The sequence below is a fragment of the Anser brachyrhynchus genome, assembly GCF_964034855.1.
Source record: "Anser brachyrhynchus genome assembly, chromosome: 7".
NCBI lineage: Eukaryota > Metazoa > Chordata > Aves > Anseriformes > Anatidae > Anser > Anser brachyrhynchus.
Genome location: NC_137701.1, coordinates 38401357 through 38417271, shown reverse-complemented (window position 1 = coordinate 38417271; position 15915 = coordinate 38401357). Strand labels below are relative to the sequence as shown.

Sequence of the window (15915 nt, the reverse complement as noted above, 5' to 3'; positions counted from 1 at the left end):
CCTCCCAGGTGGTCCAGATGTCTACAAGAGCCACATTGACAGCTGGTAGGTAACCCATCCATGGACTAGACCAGTGCAGTGTAGCCCCTAAAATAGCTGCTTTTAGACATAGGCACCACATCTCACGTTGGGCTGACCAGACTTGGCCTACCATGGATGTGTAGACCAAAATACCCACAGCCCCTAAATAATTATTATTACCTTTTAAGAATGAAACTGCAGGTATAAGGTGATACTTCAGAACGTTTCTATGTTATCTTTTAGCTCTCCTTTGTTTTTCTGTTTTTGTTGTGTTTCTTGAGTGGCAGCTTTAATTGCACTTACAAGGCATGTTGCTAAAATGGGCACAGGGTCCCAATCTCAACATTTTCTTCATTATTTTGCAACTTTGGGAGCATGCCAATATCGTTGCAAGATTTGGCATGCATTTACCTGGAAAGAATGAGAAACTTCATATTTCATTTCAGCGTTGCAAGGTTTCCTCCCCACGCCCCTCTCACCCCCACACCTCTCACCTCTCCCCCCCACTTCCCCTGAGGAAAAAAGAAAAGGAAAGAAAAAACAACAGGGCAAGCAGAGGAACTAGAAACGTAGTCAAAGGGCAAAGCTGATCTCTCTGACAATGATATAAATCAGCACTGCTCAGCAGGCTTCTGGGGAACTCCCCCTGAAAGCAAGATCAGCCCCATCACAAGGGACAGCAGGTTTTGTGGGTACCCCCTCTCTGCTCTCTGTGAATTTGGGAACATAGGGGATATTTCTACCTGCTCTTCCAGCTAAGGCCAGTTTGCTACGTAAGTTTTCTTGCACTTGGACTTGGAAGTGTGAACTTTAAAGGCCAAGCTGATAACCCTACCTGCAACCTAGTGCCTTAGATTCCAGTCTAACAAAGCTCTATGTTTAACTTCTGTTTCAGACCTTTAGCACAGAAAATATTCCTTGTACAGCTGCTACTCGGTGCTTGGAGCTTAAAAATGGCTTCGTTTTGACAGACAGACTCACGAGGCAACTAACAGAATTTTACAGAATATATACATTAAGTATTCTAATGTAAAATGTTTAAACAGCCTTGAAAAAGGGATGGAAATAGAGGTTACCACCACCCCCATCTCACCAGAGCGGTGGCCCTCGCAAGTCACACTTCTCGTGAAGCTTCTTTTGCTTCGTGTCTGAGGCTGCTTCAGTAGGGACTCAGCTACACCCACATGAAATTAAAGTTTCACAGACAGAGGTGTTCACTGTCTCTTCTGCCACCTTCGCTTCCCTATTGCTGGGTTAAAGAGAGGGCTCCACGGGGTGGAGTTCCCCCCAGAAAATGACAATAAAGCCATGTTTCTTACTGCCTGGCGCAGCATTTCCTCGGTGAAGATGTGAGCACCATGCCTTGGGGACTGCAAGCAAAGGGGTGCCCACCACGGCGTGAAGACAGGGGTGCTTACTCCCCACGTGGGATGCTTAGGAGTTGAATGAAAGCATTTTCCTGCTCAGGCCCCTGGAGCTGTGCTTTTCTCTGTGGGATGTCCAATTTTCTCCATGCACCCTGCAGAGTCTCACCAACTCCTATCTCCAGCCACAGTAACCCACTGGGCACACGGTTTAAGAATAGCCATGTCCAAGCCCTTTTGCAGTATAAATCCACAACAATTTCACCAATTCCCATAAGAGTAAATCAGTGCAAGTGAGGGCAGACCATGGCCCAGCAGCCCCGCAGCCCAGCACAGAGAAGAGCCGGTGACACCAGTGAGCGGCAGCCCCGAGCTGGGCAGGGAGCAGCTGGGAGGGAGCCAGATGGGCAATGAAAGGGGTGCAGCCAGATTCTCAAAAAATAGGCTTTTAATTGGAGGACGTTTTGCAAGACACCCCTGACATAAAGTTGAATTATTTTCGTTTTTGCTCAAACAGCAAAAAATGTAAATGTTGCTGTTTGCACAGATACTTTTTTTTTTTTTTTTAAGTTGTTGTTGCAAGACAGCACTTAAAAGGAGGCTGATATTAATCATCTCCATGTAAGGCAAGTTTAAAATGGCATATCAACCAATTATTCAGAGCAGCTGATGGGCAGTGGCCTATTGTGCTGGCTGGTGTTTCTTCGGAGCGGGTATCAAATGGGTCCACGTGGCACGAACAGAACAGAGCTCCAGATGGGAGAGCAGTTCCCATCTTTTGCAGAGTAAATCTGCTGTTTGAGACTATATTATATGACTGAAATTTTATACATATGACTTTGTTGGATCTGGGATCTCTTCCTTTGAAAATGTGCTACAATAATAATTGCATTTACCAGTTGCCAGTCCTTCTCGCAAAACATTTCTTTTTTGTTCCGATTGTGAAATTAATTGTCTCTAGCTAATATAATTAAAAACAAACACTTCTGATTTCAGCGGAGGGAAAGGGGAGAAAAAAAAAAAAAAGAAGCAACTGCAGCCCTGATTTTCTATTGACAACAAGAAAGCCCTGCCATCCCTGAACTGTTTAATTATTGAAATGAACTGTAACAGTACACTGGATTGTTGCCGAGGTCACCGAGCAGTGCTGGATGTCAAGAGGAAAGCAGCAGCTCCGAGAGCCCTCCAACGCCCCAGGCTCCGTCTGAAAACCCACACACTTTTTCTCAAGCATTCAGCCCCTGATAGGTAGCCCGATAGCACTGCCGATCTGCTGGTATTACAGAGGTCCGACGGTGCTTGCTTGTTTTAAGACAAGCCAAACTATGCTCTGGTGACCACCGTGACGCTGTGATTCCCATGCCCTATCGCATTCCTCTTTCTCAGATCCCAGGCATTTTTTTTTTCCCCTACGTGCAGTCCAGGATGTAGACAAATGAATTCCAAGTGACCTATGTGGGGGTGGACTCTTTGGAAACAAACAACAAAAATAAGATATCTCCTGTCCTCACTTTTTCATTTGCTTGCTCCCTGGATACAGTTTATTCGTGGCAATGAAACACACATTTTGTCTCTGGAGCGAGATCCAGCAGCAACATCTTTACCACCCCCTAACTTTTTTTTTTTTCTCCTTCTTCCTTCTTCTTTTCTTTTCCTGATTTCCTACTTCAGTCTTTACAAAAGAGATCTTGTTTTACATTATCTCTTCCTTTGGAAGTCAGGCTGCCCTTTAAAGCATATCATATCAAGGCTTTCTATTGATTTAAATGATATTTTTTTCTATAATAGTTTAGGAAACTGGAAGTTTTGAAAAAATGCATGTGCGTATCTGTACTGGCAGCAGGATCTGCTTTGCAAATAATCACTGAGTATCCAGGGAAAGGGAAAAAACTTCTTTCGAAACTTTCAATGTGAAGAAAATTCTGTAGATAGAAAAACTGCTAAAAAGAAATAAAACTGCAGTTGGGGAGCAGACAATAAACATTTCAGATTGCTTTATGGCACACTATTACAGGCAACTATCTTGCTTAAGTAGGCATAACATTTTTCACAGTATATATTTAAGGTTTTATTATGGTTTGGATTAACAGCAGGAAACCATCGCTCTTGAAGGGAGGGGAGAAATAATTTTTGCCAGTTCAGTGGCCTGGCAGGTAGCAAAAAGCACTTTTTAAACAGGACATGGGCGTCTGAGTTCAGTGTGGCCTGAGAAATGCCCTGAATGGCCTCCAGCCCAGTGGGATGCTTATGTCATGGCCTGCATGCAAGGGATGTCCGTGGGCAAGAGAAGACCCTGGGGACCAGTGCTGCCCCACAGTCCCTGTGTTAGCGACAGAGGCTTTTGCTGAGGTACCTACAATGAACACAGCCCTGTAAGCCTGCCCTCCTTCCCTGCCTGATTTTAGGGGCAAACATCAGAGCATTTGGGGCCATTGCAGCCTTTCGACGGACCTCAGCCATCCTCCGGAGCAGCTCTCTAGGACAGAAAGTTACGCGGTGACATCCACCTCCAGGCTGCCAAATCCTGCCAGTTCAGAACAATGGAACAGAGAATAACGGGAAAAGAATAGCCCACATCAACACATCCAGCATTGTCCCGGATTCCCTTCGGCTTCATTAAAATTAGTGACGTCCTTCGGTCTTGGGTGCACCAGACCTCGCCTGCTTCTGCATGGAGTGCTGCTGGCGGAGCTGCCGGTGCTCCTCAGCATCTCCTCGCTGCCAGCACTGACTTGGTGACCCCAGTCCAAACCCCACATTTGGGAATCATGCCATAGCCCATAGTGACCCCTATAGCTGTAGCCGTTCAAAAGAAATTAGAGTAACCTGATTTTTATTATTCCCTACAGAGCGACAACTTGCCCCACTCCCTGATGTACTTCTGCCTCCAAAGAAACATGTTCCATTTATGCCATCGTGCCCACCTGCAGCAGGACCCTCATGGGCACAGGATGTGGACAAAAGCTTCCAATATGCAAAGCGCAGCCAGGCAGAGACACAAGGAGCTAATCTCTGTGTAAATTATGTGAACTGAAGTAAGTAATTTAACAACTTATTCCCCCAGGTAGCCAGTGACCACTGTATGTCCCTGTTATTTAATTTGACGGTTAACCTTTCGAGGGCTGGTAGTCATTTTAGATTAACCTTTGTATCTTAAAAATTAGTAAGCAATTTTCTTCTGGTTAATTTTTTTAATTGTTATTTTTTCCAACTCTTTCCAGTGGTCATCTCATCTACTACATTTGTTCACCCTTTTTAATGCATCAGCTTGTGAATCAGAGTTGGCGGAGAGCAAGGGGAGGGATTGCTAAGAAATTGGAAAACATTTTTAAGGAGGTAAGATGAAGTATTTGTGCCATAGTTTACAATTATAATAAAATAAATCTAGAAACTATTTCATGTATGAGAGCATGTACATTAGAAAAAATATTTCTTTCTATAATGGATAACCATCTTATGAACACTAGAATGTGAGTAATTTGTCAGTTTTTCTTTTAATTAAAACTCTGAATATAGTTCATGCACTGTTTGATTCAGCATCAACATTTTGGATGGGGGCTAAAACTGATTTCCTCTTAAATCTGTGGCATTTCTCAGGACAACTGACGAAGTGTGCCTTAACATTAAGCTCTTGAACCCATGGGGTTGGCTTGTTTCAAGATCAGTAAATCAACAGATATTAGAGTAATAGCCCTGAAAAGGCTCAAGACTTCTAACACTTCTGTAAATGCTCTCTTTACCAAAACTGCATCCATTTTTCCTCTCAGACAACGTGTTTTAATTCATTGCATCATTACCAAGTTGGTCCACTGTAAAATGAATTAAAATCATGCTAGTTAGAACAGTTCCATTTTAAATATGCTTTTCAATGCAATCCATGAAACATTTAAACAGATTATTTTTTTTTCTATTTTTTTCTTTTCGTTTTTTAACAACTGAGAAATCTCTGATTATTTTTTTTCTTAATCATTGCTACTTTGAATCTTCCTTTGGGGGAATATTTAAGCTTGCATGAATTAACGGTGGTCTGCTCCCACCCTTCCCTCCAGCTTACTCTGCAGTGGGCAGGCACATGATACCTGTGCACATTACAGAGCTCCATCGAAATCTGCCAAGCCAACATACAGTACTAGTGTGTCAGAGAGGAGAGGACTGATGTGTCCCTTGTGCATAAATGTGAATGAACAAATACTTCTTTTTTTTTTTTTTTCTGGAAGGCGGATGACACAGAATATCATATGGGTTGGGTATCAAAGTTTGCAACCCCATGCTTCTGTGTTAGACTCATCTCCCAGTCCCTCACCACAGCTTTGCAACACAGGGAGTGAAAATCACCATTACACCTCAAACCACTCATAACTTACCATATTTAGCTTTAAGTTTTAGTTCCCTCTGTTTTGCCTGTTTTGATAAATACCCATGGCACTCAATAAAATTGAAACATCAATGAACAAAACAGATCCATATGAAAATTTCTCCAGGGATTAGGAAAGGAGAAGAAGCACATCTGGAAGAGGAGAGTCACATTGCTAAGTATGCTCAAGTTCCACGTTGATAGGTGAGTACCAGTGGTAATCTAATTTATCTGTAACTTACCTGAATGCTTCTTGGTTCAAAGCCTAAGCGATGCAAAGGAAAAAACTGAAAACTGAGAAAGCTCACTCAAAAAAAAAAAAAAAAGATGGAAACAGTCAAATTTATATTGTAAGCACCATGGTAGCCCTCTTTGTGAGAAAGAGCTCTTACTTCATTCCCTGGGAATTACTTGAAGGCAAACATGGTGAGAATTACTTTGGAGAGTGTTTGAGGGAAAGCACACCATGGGAAAGAGGAGCAGATGCATCTTTAGAGTTCAGTATTCTTCATGCCTCTAACTTCACATGCCCTTTACACAATCTTCCACTAAGCCTTCTACACCGATAGTCTATAGAACCTAATTACACAAAGTTTTTTGTTTTTTTTTTAAATCCTTCTATAAAATGCATAATGCCTGATATCTGAGTCACAAGCACAGTTAATGTAATCTAACACATATTGCAGGAACCTACTGCACACAGATATTACCAATTAGCACATGATTTTAACAATCAACATTCATGCAATTAATAGAACACTTCATATTCCTTCTAATTTTGAGCTCTGCATGAGCATATGTTATCATGACGGAATGTGGGATCATTTATTTTTACTGGAAGCAAGGCTCCACATAGAAAGTTGAGATGCTGAAAGTTAGCTTAGAAGTGAAAAAGCCTCAGTTTTGCATTGAGGAATAAATACTTCTGCTTTCTAAAAGTCGAGTTGTATCCTTACCTTCTCTTTGATGCTTGCTTTTAATAAACTTCTGAAAGAGAAACTGCTCTGATTGCAGCTGGGGAACACAACTGTAAATTAATAAACAAGCAGGTAAACACTTCTCTCTAAAATTGGATAGTACTACATAAACAAGATTCATAAAAAAGAAATAAGCATATTGTCTTCCTTAGATTTTTTTTTTTTTTACATTTAGCAATTATAGTAGCTGAGCACTTTGTTTTCCTTATTGCATTTGTTGTTATACTTTGCTGTATAATTATTATCCTTATATGACAGATGAAGAACTAAGGTATATAGAGATTAAAATAGATCTCCACAGTATTTAGGCACCAATTTCCATCAAATTCCACAGGATTAAGGCATTTAATACATTTAGCATCTGGTCCTGCCTCTTTTTCTCACTGCAGAGGAAGCAGGGAGCCTAAGCCCTGTTCCCAGAGTCCCGGTAACTGCTGGCCTACCTGACTTGTCTGTCTGCTTGCTCTGGGGTGTTAACATAAGCAAAAAGCAATAATAACTTATTTTAATTACTGAAATCATAGATGTGTTACTAGCCTGTTAAGGAGGAGCGATGTTTAATACGAAGGTGGTTTTTACAACGTAGGCTGGAAGGAATCACACCGCACTGCTGCGGTAGCTGGAGCTGCTACGTTCCCAGTCAACCACCAAGGAGAATAACGTCAAAACACAGAGGTTGTGCAAGCCTTCATTCCAGAACATCCTCACATCTTCAGCTGCCTTCTTACAGAAATGTCGCACGTGTTTCCTACAACTGAAGACATTCCAGCAGGCTTCACAGCCTTCAACAGCTCCTCCTGTGAGTTTTAATACAAGGGTATGCCAAGCCAGTACCACACCATGCTGACCTTCACTTTGTTTAGGAAGTTGCCCGGTCTAATCTTACTTTCCACAGATTTTGGAGAATGCAATTAGTGTTACATGGGTTGGAGTCCTCTTCCACTTGCAACGCAGCAGGAAAGGTAATGCCAGAAGGGGCATCTGACAGCAGAAGTGACCGCGTTCCTGTGAGCTGCACGGTGGCTTCCCACTCCTCTCTTGTCCAACAGGCTAGTGACAGTGCTTGGTTCATTTGGGTTTTTGCCTCAGGAGCTGCTCCAAGCCCCTGCGTCAAGAGGCTGTTGATGCAGGGAATTTTCCTCCAGCAGCAGGAACCAAAGCAGCTGCAAGAACTGCAGATGTAGCCTTTAAATCATCGTGTCTTTTCCTCTTTCAGGACAAGCTCCTGAGAGAATTTGGTTTACCACACATCTGACGTGTATTTATGTGTTGCGGAACAGGAATAAAGTAGTGATTCTCAGGGCATAACTGTATTCTGAAAAACGTCAGAGAAGTTTTCATCCTCCCTTGCACTGTCTCCCCCCTCAAGGTAGCATTCACACAAGCACCTCCTTTTGGGCAGCTGCTGTTTCAAACAAGAATATATCATAGTAATCTACAGGTGGCTAAAGAAAGGAGAGATTTCACCTGTGGCTGCAGCACTCCTACTTATCTCAAGGGCTCTTCAACAAAATTTGGGTAAACAGGGAGGTAAATGCTCTGAACATCAGTATCTGATTGCCTTATTTGTATGTATTGAAATAAGCATGTGTTGAAGTCGGTCCAGATTTCTATGATGACAAGGGAGGATACACAACTGTAGAGAGGAAAAAAAAAAAGAAAAGCTTCACATCTCAAATTCAGTTTGCCTGAGGTAACTTCAACCAAGGTAATAGAGCAGCACTAGTGTCACTGACAGCGAGGTAAACTAAGGGTAATGGCTTTTCACACTGACTAAATACATTAGCCCTGGCCTTCCTGCCAAAAATAAATAAAATAAAAAAATAATAATAATAAAAATACTTTTTTTTTTTCTGATATCAATAGTAAATACGGTGGTTTTTTTAAGCATTACTTTACTAAAGGCTTTACTGCACAAAGAATCCAGGGGGAACAGAAAATCATATAATTGTGCAGGTTGGGGAATTCTTTAAAAATACGTAACCATGGCACCCTTGTCATTGCCAATCAAGTAATCTTGATAAAAAGTAAAGTAATTAGCCTTTGAGAAGAGCATAAAGCTAATTAAAAATGACAACTTAGTCATCTCCACAAACAACAGCACAGAATCAAGTCAGTAGTTCTAACTACAACATGATGCAATACCCTGGCTTGCCAAGGGGGCCTTTCTTCAAGCCCATTAAAAGAAACCATGGTTTATAGGATCGAAACTTTGATAACATTTTCCTTTGTTCTAAAATTTGGATTTGCTTCATCTACTGTATGATATGTCTGTTTGCTTTTTTGTGCATTTTAACGTCTTTTACTAAGACTTTTGCCATCCATCAGTAATTTTTATAATTTAAATGACATTTAGGAGCATAGAAAGTCACATAAAAAGACTATAAAACTTGAAGCATAAGCATATTCATTTCATAAAAGACTTACAAGATACAAATAACAAATTTATTTTCATAACAAAGTTGTTCTTCGCAACTTTATAAATAATAACCAATAACAACCATTTATAAATAATCAAAAAGAAACCACAGATTCTTCATTTATATAGCTATTTGGGGTTCTGTCCTCCCATAGGTGTTAATGGCAATGTTTTAATTAATTTCTTTGGGAACAAGAGTGAGTATTTCTTCTTTTGTTGTCATCAAAAAATCCTTGAGGAGGACACGTTTTCAGAAAATTTTCACAAATGCCAACACCTTTCATAGCAGATATTTTTACTCATTGCAGGTACAGAAGACAACAAATGTCTGTCTTTTCAAATCACAAAATTCCACTGAATATTTCCTAACATAAACATACATATAAAATAAATATATATAACAGCATATATTAACTACAACTGGTAGTCCACAGTACCATGTTTCTTAAAGCTGAGAGCTCATTTGCTCTGAAGAATTAAGAGGTGCTAATCTAAGGTGTATGCAGACATCTTCATCTCCATGAATCTTCGGTGCATCTCCTGAACACCTACACATAACCTTAAATTTTAAAAGGACCAATCAGTACTGACATGTTCTGGTCAAGTCCAAACAATGATATCTTCAACAGATCCATCTGAGTGCTATTGGCACTTCATCCCACTAATATACCTTCTCCAAGGACACAGAGGAAATACGGGTTTGATCTTCAGAATAAGGATTGACTGACAGAGGAAAAGAAGTTTTCATCAGGTTTTTTCCCTAGCCCATGCAATGTTTGACTAAAGTTTAAGTTCTGTATTGCTAGGAGAGACAAGAATAATGATTTAGAGAAGCCCTTAGGCTGCTGAAACATGATGCATAGGAAGCAACCTACAAAACAGAATGATTGTGACTCAGTGTAAGAACTGAAAACTTAAGCTCCTTTGACTTACCGTACGTATGAATACATAAGTTGGTAAAATAGTTACAGATGTGTAACTAGACCAAATAAAAAGACCTTGTAGCCATACAGAAAATATGTATCTGCTTGTGCTGCACTGCTTCTACTCTTATAAAAGCTTGAAGCAGGAATAAAATGTTTGCTTATATTTTGAACAAATGTTGGATGAAACAAAATTCTGAGCAACCATGAACAAGGTAAAGACCTTGATCCTGCTCTGTAATGAATCGTAAGGCACAGTTCACAAAGGCCAGCTCTGACTTAGGAAAGCAAGTCTCACTAAGCTTCTCTGCAGTCAGTGGAGAGAGCAGATCATCCGTCTTCAGCTGTTGTAAACAGGCATCGTTCCACTCGAATCCATGGACGCAGACCAACATATACAGACTGAATATCTTAGGCTGTGATCCCAAATCTACAGATCTGCACCTCTTAATAATTCTTTGCATGCCAAGAGTAACGACGTTGGACAACCGTTCTGAGCTTTGATTTGCAAGCTTTTCATTGAAAACATTTGCAGTGTCAAATGGCCCCCCAGATGAGTTCTGTATCAGGAATTTGGTGCAATTTCAGGTGATTCTAGGGTGTTCTTTCAATTCTTTAAAGTGTTTGCTCACACGTATTTGCATTTTATTTATTTATTTATTTTAAAGGAGGCAGTGTTTTTTGGTTTTGTTTTGCTTTTAACATTTGTAAAGGCCCTCAAGGAAACAATATCTTTTCATAAGCCTACTGGACAAGCAGGTGGTTTGGTCTCAAGCTCTTAGTCTTTGGTGTTATAGAACACCAGGGAAGAGAGGAGAAGTGTTGCTTTTCTCTTCATTTTTTGCTTTCCCCAAGCAAAAATTAAATTTTAACAGGGATAAAGTAGTGATCTACAACACCTGCAAAGAGAAAGCATGTACTTGATTTTTTGACATGACTTTTCTTTATTGTGGGTAAGGTGGAGATAGAAATGAGACATTTGTCTAGTAAAGAGAGAAGAAAAGAGTAAAATCTCCACTTGCTCTTGTACCTCTCATCAGACCTACAGGCTCTTAAACTTAATTCCAAGTTTAACCTGGACAAAGAGATGGAAAAAGTACACTGTAGGGAACAAGCCTGCATTGGCAGTGGAGTGGATTCGATGACCTAATAGTTCTTTTTCCATCTCTGATTTCTTTGATACTATTTATAAAAGGGAAGCAAAAATGATGGGCCACTCCAAACAAATTGTTAACATAAAGCAACAGCAAGCATCAGAATTGGCAAATGCCTCTTTAAGACTTAGGCAGCTCGTGGAGCCAGGGAGAAGACTAATAATGCACCTCTCTGAAGGTCCTGGGCTATGTTTATTTCCCATATTTATTTAAAAGAAAATCAAAATACTTTTAAGCAAGTCAGCTGGTTCCAAATTTAGGAACAATTGAACAAAGAGGAATCTGCTAATTCCAGATGGAGTGCATATAGTCCCTTGGCACTTATTACTTACCAAATGTTTCGGAAAGCAAACACATGACCTAAAAGATTTTGTGAGTGTGGGGTCCTCAAGAAAGCTCTTAACAAGTCATGTCTTTCTAACCATATTTACTTTACCCACACACAAAAACCCACTTAGTTTTCTTTCTTTTTTTTTTTTTTGGTAAAAAAAAAAAAAAAGACAGACAATGCTCCCTTTAAAGACTATTTATGTACGATTCAGTTATCCCATAAGGCCAGGGGCTCTGTAGGTGTCTCCTTTGAAAGGCTTCAGCTGTGGAGCATCTGCTCCCTGTGCATGAAGGCCACCTTTTCCTGCACCGTGGCTCGCGTAGGTGTTTGGTTAATGCAGGAGCCCTCCCACCCAGCGGTGCGGGAAACAGGCACCCATAGGCAGCTCCTTGTCTCAAAGATCCAACATAGGTTTTGTGTTTGTTTTTTCCTACATCCAGTCCTTCTCACGCTCACAGGTGTTGCCCAACATACTGCACATAGGTACTAAGCCACCCTCAAAACACATCCCTAGGCTAACTAGTGTAGGATTGCTGGTACACGTTTCATATTCTTGTTGTATCTTAATTAAACAGGAAACTGAATCTGATGAATACAACTAGGAATTTTTTAGTGAGTATTATATATCATTATAATAATGGTTTACTCCCCAAGTTAACTACTTCAAGAGAAGTATAAAGTAGAAAAAAAAAAATAAAAATTGAGGTCAGTTTGACCAAAAATCAGAAAATCCTGCTGAGAGGCTTCCTTTTCCAGTAGCGCTCCAGCCCCACAGGAACAGTAATGTAACTGAGCAAATGTTGCATTAGCTCCTGTGGCCTGTGCCCACCAAATCTGCAAAACTTCTGCTGTCTGCATGGGAGGATTCCCTAAAGAGGGTCTGTTCTCTTCTGCTGGTCAGAAAAGCCCAGCCCTGCCAAAGGGGCAGAAACAAAGAGAGCAGGTTAGAAAAATGTTTAATAAATATTAGGTTTAATTATCTTTTTTTTTTTCTATTATTACTTTCAACAACAGAATAATATGTCTTTTCTTAAAAAAGTAAACCCCCTTCCCTGCTCCAAAGGGTGGGGAAAAAAAAGGGCAAAAATAAAACAAATGTTTAAGACAATTAGTTGTGATTAAAAGGGATCAGAAAGAGAAAGGACTTCTCGTGATATTATAAATAAGTTTAATTTAGTTACAGAGTTTGCATGAGTGAGATCTATTTCCCTAAGGCTCCTCTTCTTTTTTTTTTTTTTTTTTTTTTTACATCTTTTGTAAGTTTGTCATTTATTTTAAAAATCTTACCTTCATTTAGTCTGCAACCCTCTTGTTTGGACCTGTATGGATGTCATTTTTTCACAGCTGCAGACTCAGACCAGAAAGAACCTGATGGCAAATGCACTTATATCAGTTCAAGGACCCAAAGCGTGAAATTTGCTTGCTGCCAGCGCACACTCGCTCCTTGCTCAGCCGCTCTCCTCTACCCGTGTGCTGTGGCGGTCCCTGACGTTTTAGTACTGCCGGTATTTCTCTGCAAATCCTTAAGCTGCACCAGCTAACTCCACTGAACAAATTATTTTACATTTTTAACTGAAATGCTTTTTGTTTTTATTTTAATGAATCCCCTAACTCCAAGTTTAATTAAACTCATGTTTTTTAATTAATTACCAACAAATGCAAATGAGGGAAACTACACAAACATGTATTCACCGTTCACAGATAGATACAGTTGTCTTTGTGCGTTGTTTTTTCTTTTTTTTTTTTTTCTCTTTTTTAATCCTGAAGTGTCAGGATTTTAAAATCTTAAAGTCTAGAGGGTTACAACCCAAAAATTATTTTCATTTGAGGATTTATGAGAATATCTTACAAGTGAATGCCAGGGAGCTCAATTGCTTAAAGGAACATAGAGCAAATTGCAGTTTCATTAGCTTTATCAAGTTATTCTAGCTAAATAACAGTAGAAGTCAGCAGAACTAGGCTTCTGTGTACATTATTAGAAGAGAAACACAGAATACAAGAACTTCCCCATCAGAGGTGTGTACAGTTAATGGCTCTAAATGCTGACAAAAGCAAAAGCAGACTTATTAAGTGCTCTCTCGAGTTCAGCTACAATAGAAATCTTGAAAGGAGGAAACGAGAGTTCAAGCAACAAAACTCAAAGCTCTGAAAGCCAGGAAACACAAATTTAAAGCATGGAATATGCTCATGCTTAAATCTTGGATATCGTAAGTACCTCCTAGTAGTGGTCTCCTGGTACTTGCAAGTGACTATTGCCAGTGCCTGAGGAGAGTGCGCAGGGGAATTACCTTCTTTACAGTATAAGCATCATTATTTTCAGCATGAAATATTTCAAAATCTCATGAAATATTACTCTGATGAGCTGTTCAGAAATATCTTAGGTTCTCTGATGACTTTTTAACTTAAAATGCCATAAAAGCATCCTGTCCTGTTTCCAGAGCTAATACATGGGATTATTTAAATCACTACAGCAAGGAGACAGGAATCTTTATTTCTGTTCTCTTCCTAGGCATAACATGGATGAATATGGTGATGTCTACAAGACCCGTTTAGCTCGCTCTCGGAGTTCCAGAATGACTTAAATCTACACACAGAGATCTCAAACTTGCTTAAAACCCCAGCCGGGTGCTTGAGCTCTGGCCCTGCTGGACCACAGCCTGGAGCTCAGCCCAACGTCGTGGCCCTCGGCACCAGGGACAGCAAGCAAAGCCAGCACTGGAGGCCTCTGAGAGAGTCCCCTGGGCACTGTGCTTTCTCTTAAAATCAGCAGATAAGTGCTGTTTTTCCTGCATAGCAGATGAATTTCTTGTGTGCAGCAGAGCTCCACACCTATGGAAACCATATTCTGCAAGTGTTTCAATATTTCTTCTTTCCACTTCATTGTATAGCTATTTTTAAATCATTGGAGTGGTTATATTTATATATTCATACACCTCTATGTACACACATACAATACTTCTACTTATCCCTCCTCCATCCCCCTCTCCAAAATATCAAGCCAATTTCTCTACCCTCTACCTTTGGAGGAGGTCAAGTGGCTTCTTGACAGTAAAGTATCTTTTCTTCTGTAAAGGCTCTACTGTCCCAAAAGATGCAACATGTGAGTGCACACATTTTTGATGCTTCTTTCCCCACCAAGAGAAAAAATAATATCTTAGAGACATGCACATGTATTACAGCTTTGGGGCAAGTGGGAATTTTTCCGACTCTCTGTCCCTCCATATCCCCAGATGAAAAATGGGAATAAGTCACCCTTAACAATCTTATGCAAAAATTTAATTATGGTAAGCTTATCTAATTGACGTATTTTGAGGAGGTTAACTAAAAGATGTCATATGTGCAAAGTTATTTGTTGTGTTTAAAGATACTTGTGCTCCCATCCTTGGGAAAATTCTTCACGTTCCCTGTCCTGTTGCACTTAGAAATGATCCTATCTTGATTGCGTTCCAGTTACCCAGTGTCAAAAATAATCAGGAAGAGGAAAGATAAAGCGCAAGAGCATTCTGTGGAAGGCTGCAATCCCAGCAACAACTCCTTCCCCTGCCTGCCCAGCCTGAACATATGCAATCCTTTGGAAAAAAAAAAAAAAAATTAAAAAATAAAAAAGAGCAGATCTGTGTCCACCCAGCTCCTGAGCAGTTCCTGCAGTAAGACAGTCTGCAGGCAGCTGCACAAAATCTATAATCACAATTTCAGAGCTTGAGAAAGTCCTTAAAATATCCTACGTCCTCCAGCCAATCCTTTAAAGCACAAGGAAACAAAGCTGCTCCCTGCTTTGCTTTTTCACAGCTTCCTCTCGGCCCGTACGTCGCCGAGCGTGAGGCATGGAGCCTCGCACGGGGTGCCCCAAACACGGGGGAACCCGGGCCCCCACCCTGGCGGCCCCCATCAAAACGGGCCCCGGCGAGGAGGGGTTTTCCTTCCTTAAGAAATATTGCAAACAGAAGATTCCCATGTTTGAAAGGTCAGAGGAAAAAATATAATGCACTCATGAAGAGACAACCTCATTAATCCTGTTGTTCTTGGCCCAGTCAATAGAAGAAACATAAATGCTGTCAACACTGCGCTGCTAGATAAAGGATAAAAAGTGGGAATGAAATGTTTTACTGCAAGGACTGTTCTTATAGTTTGAGAACATTTCTGGAAATAACCTGAGCTGAGAAAATGTTTCCTAGGAGGAATACATGCTGTGGGAAACTGTGTGAAAGATAAAGTTTGGTCAGTGACCTTCTCACTATCCTCTAATCACGCAGCACACAGCTCAAAGAAGAGAAAAGAAAAAAAGAAAGAGGGATACTGTGCAGCCAGAGACACTTTACCTTCCCTGCATTACATGAAGTGAAGTGGAAAACACAGGGGTATCATAAATCTC

The 15915-nt window shown here is 40.5% G+C and overlaps 1 protein-coding gene across 6 annotated transcripts in view; it reads right to left on the bottom strand.

Annotated features, from left to right (window-relative positions):
• The window catches only part of LOC308197854 (uncharacterized protein), a 120179-nt gene that overhangs the window by 63532 nt on the left and 40732 nt on the right, over positions 1–15915 (bottom strand). For 3 of the 6 annotated variants that reach the window (XR_013953377.1, XR_013953378.1, XR_013953381.1), the window contains 4 exons: positions 12831–12911; positions 7254–8352; positions 6696–6766; positions 202–432 (listed from right to left, as the gene is read on the bottom strand). The gene's annotated coding sequence lies outside the window, so the exon portion shown is untranslated. Of the gene's footprint in view, positions 1–201; positions 433–5749; positions 5893–5981; positions 6055–6695; positions 6767–7253; positions 8353–12830; positions 12912–15915 lie in introns of those variants that run through there. The other 3 variants (XR_013953379.1, XR_013953380.1, XM_080599060.1) reach the window with 2 other exon arrangements.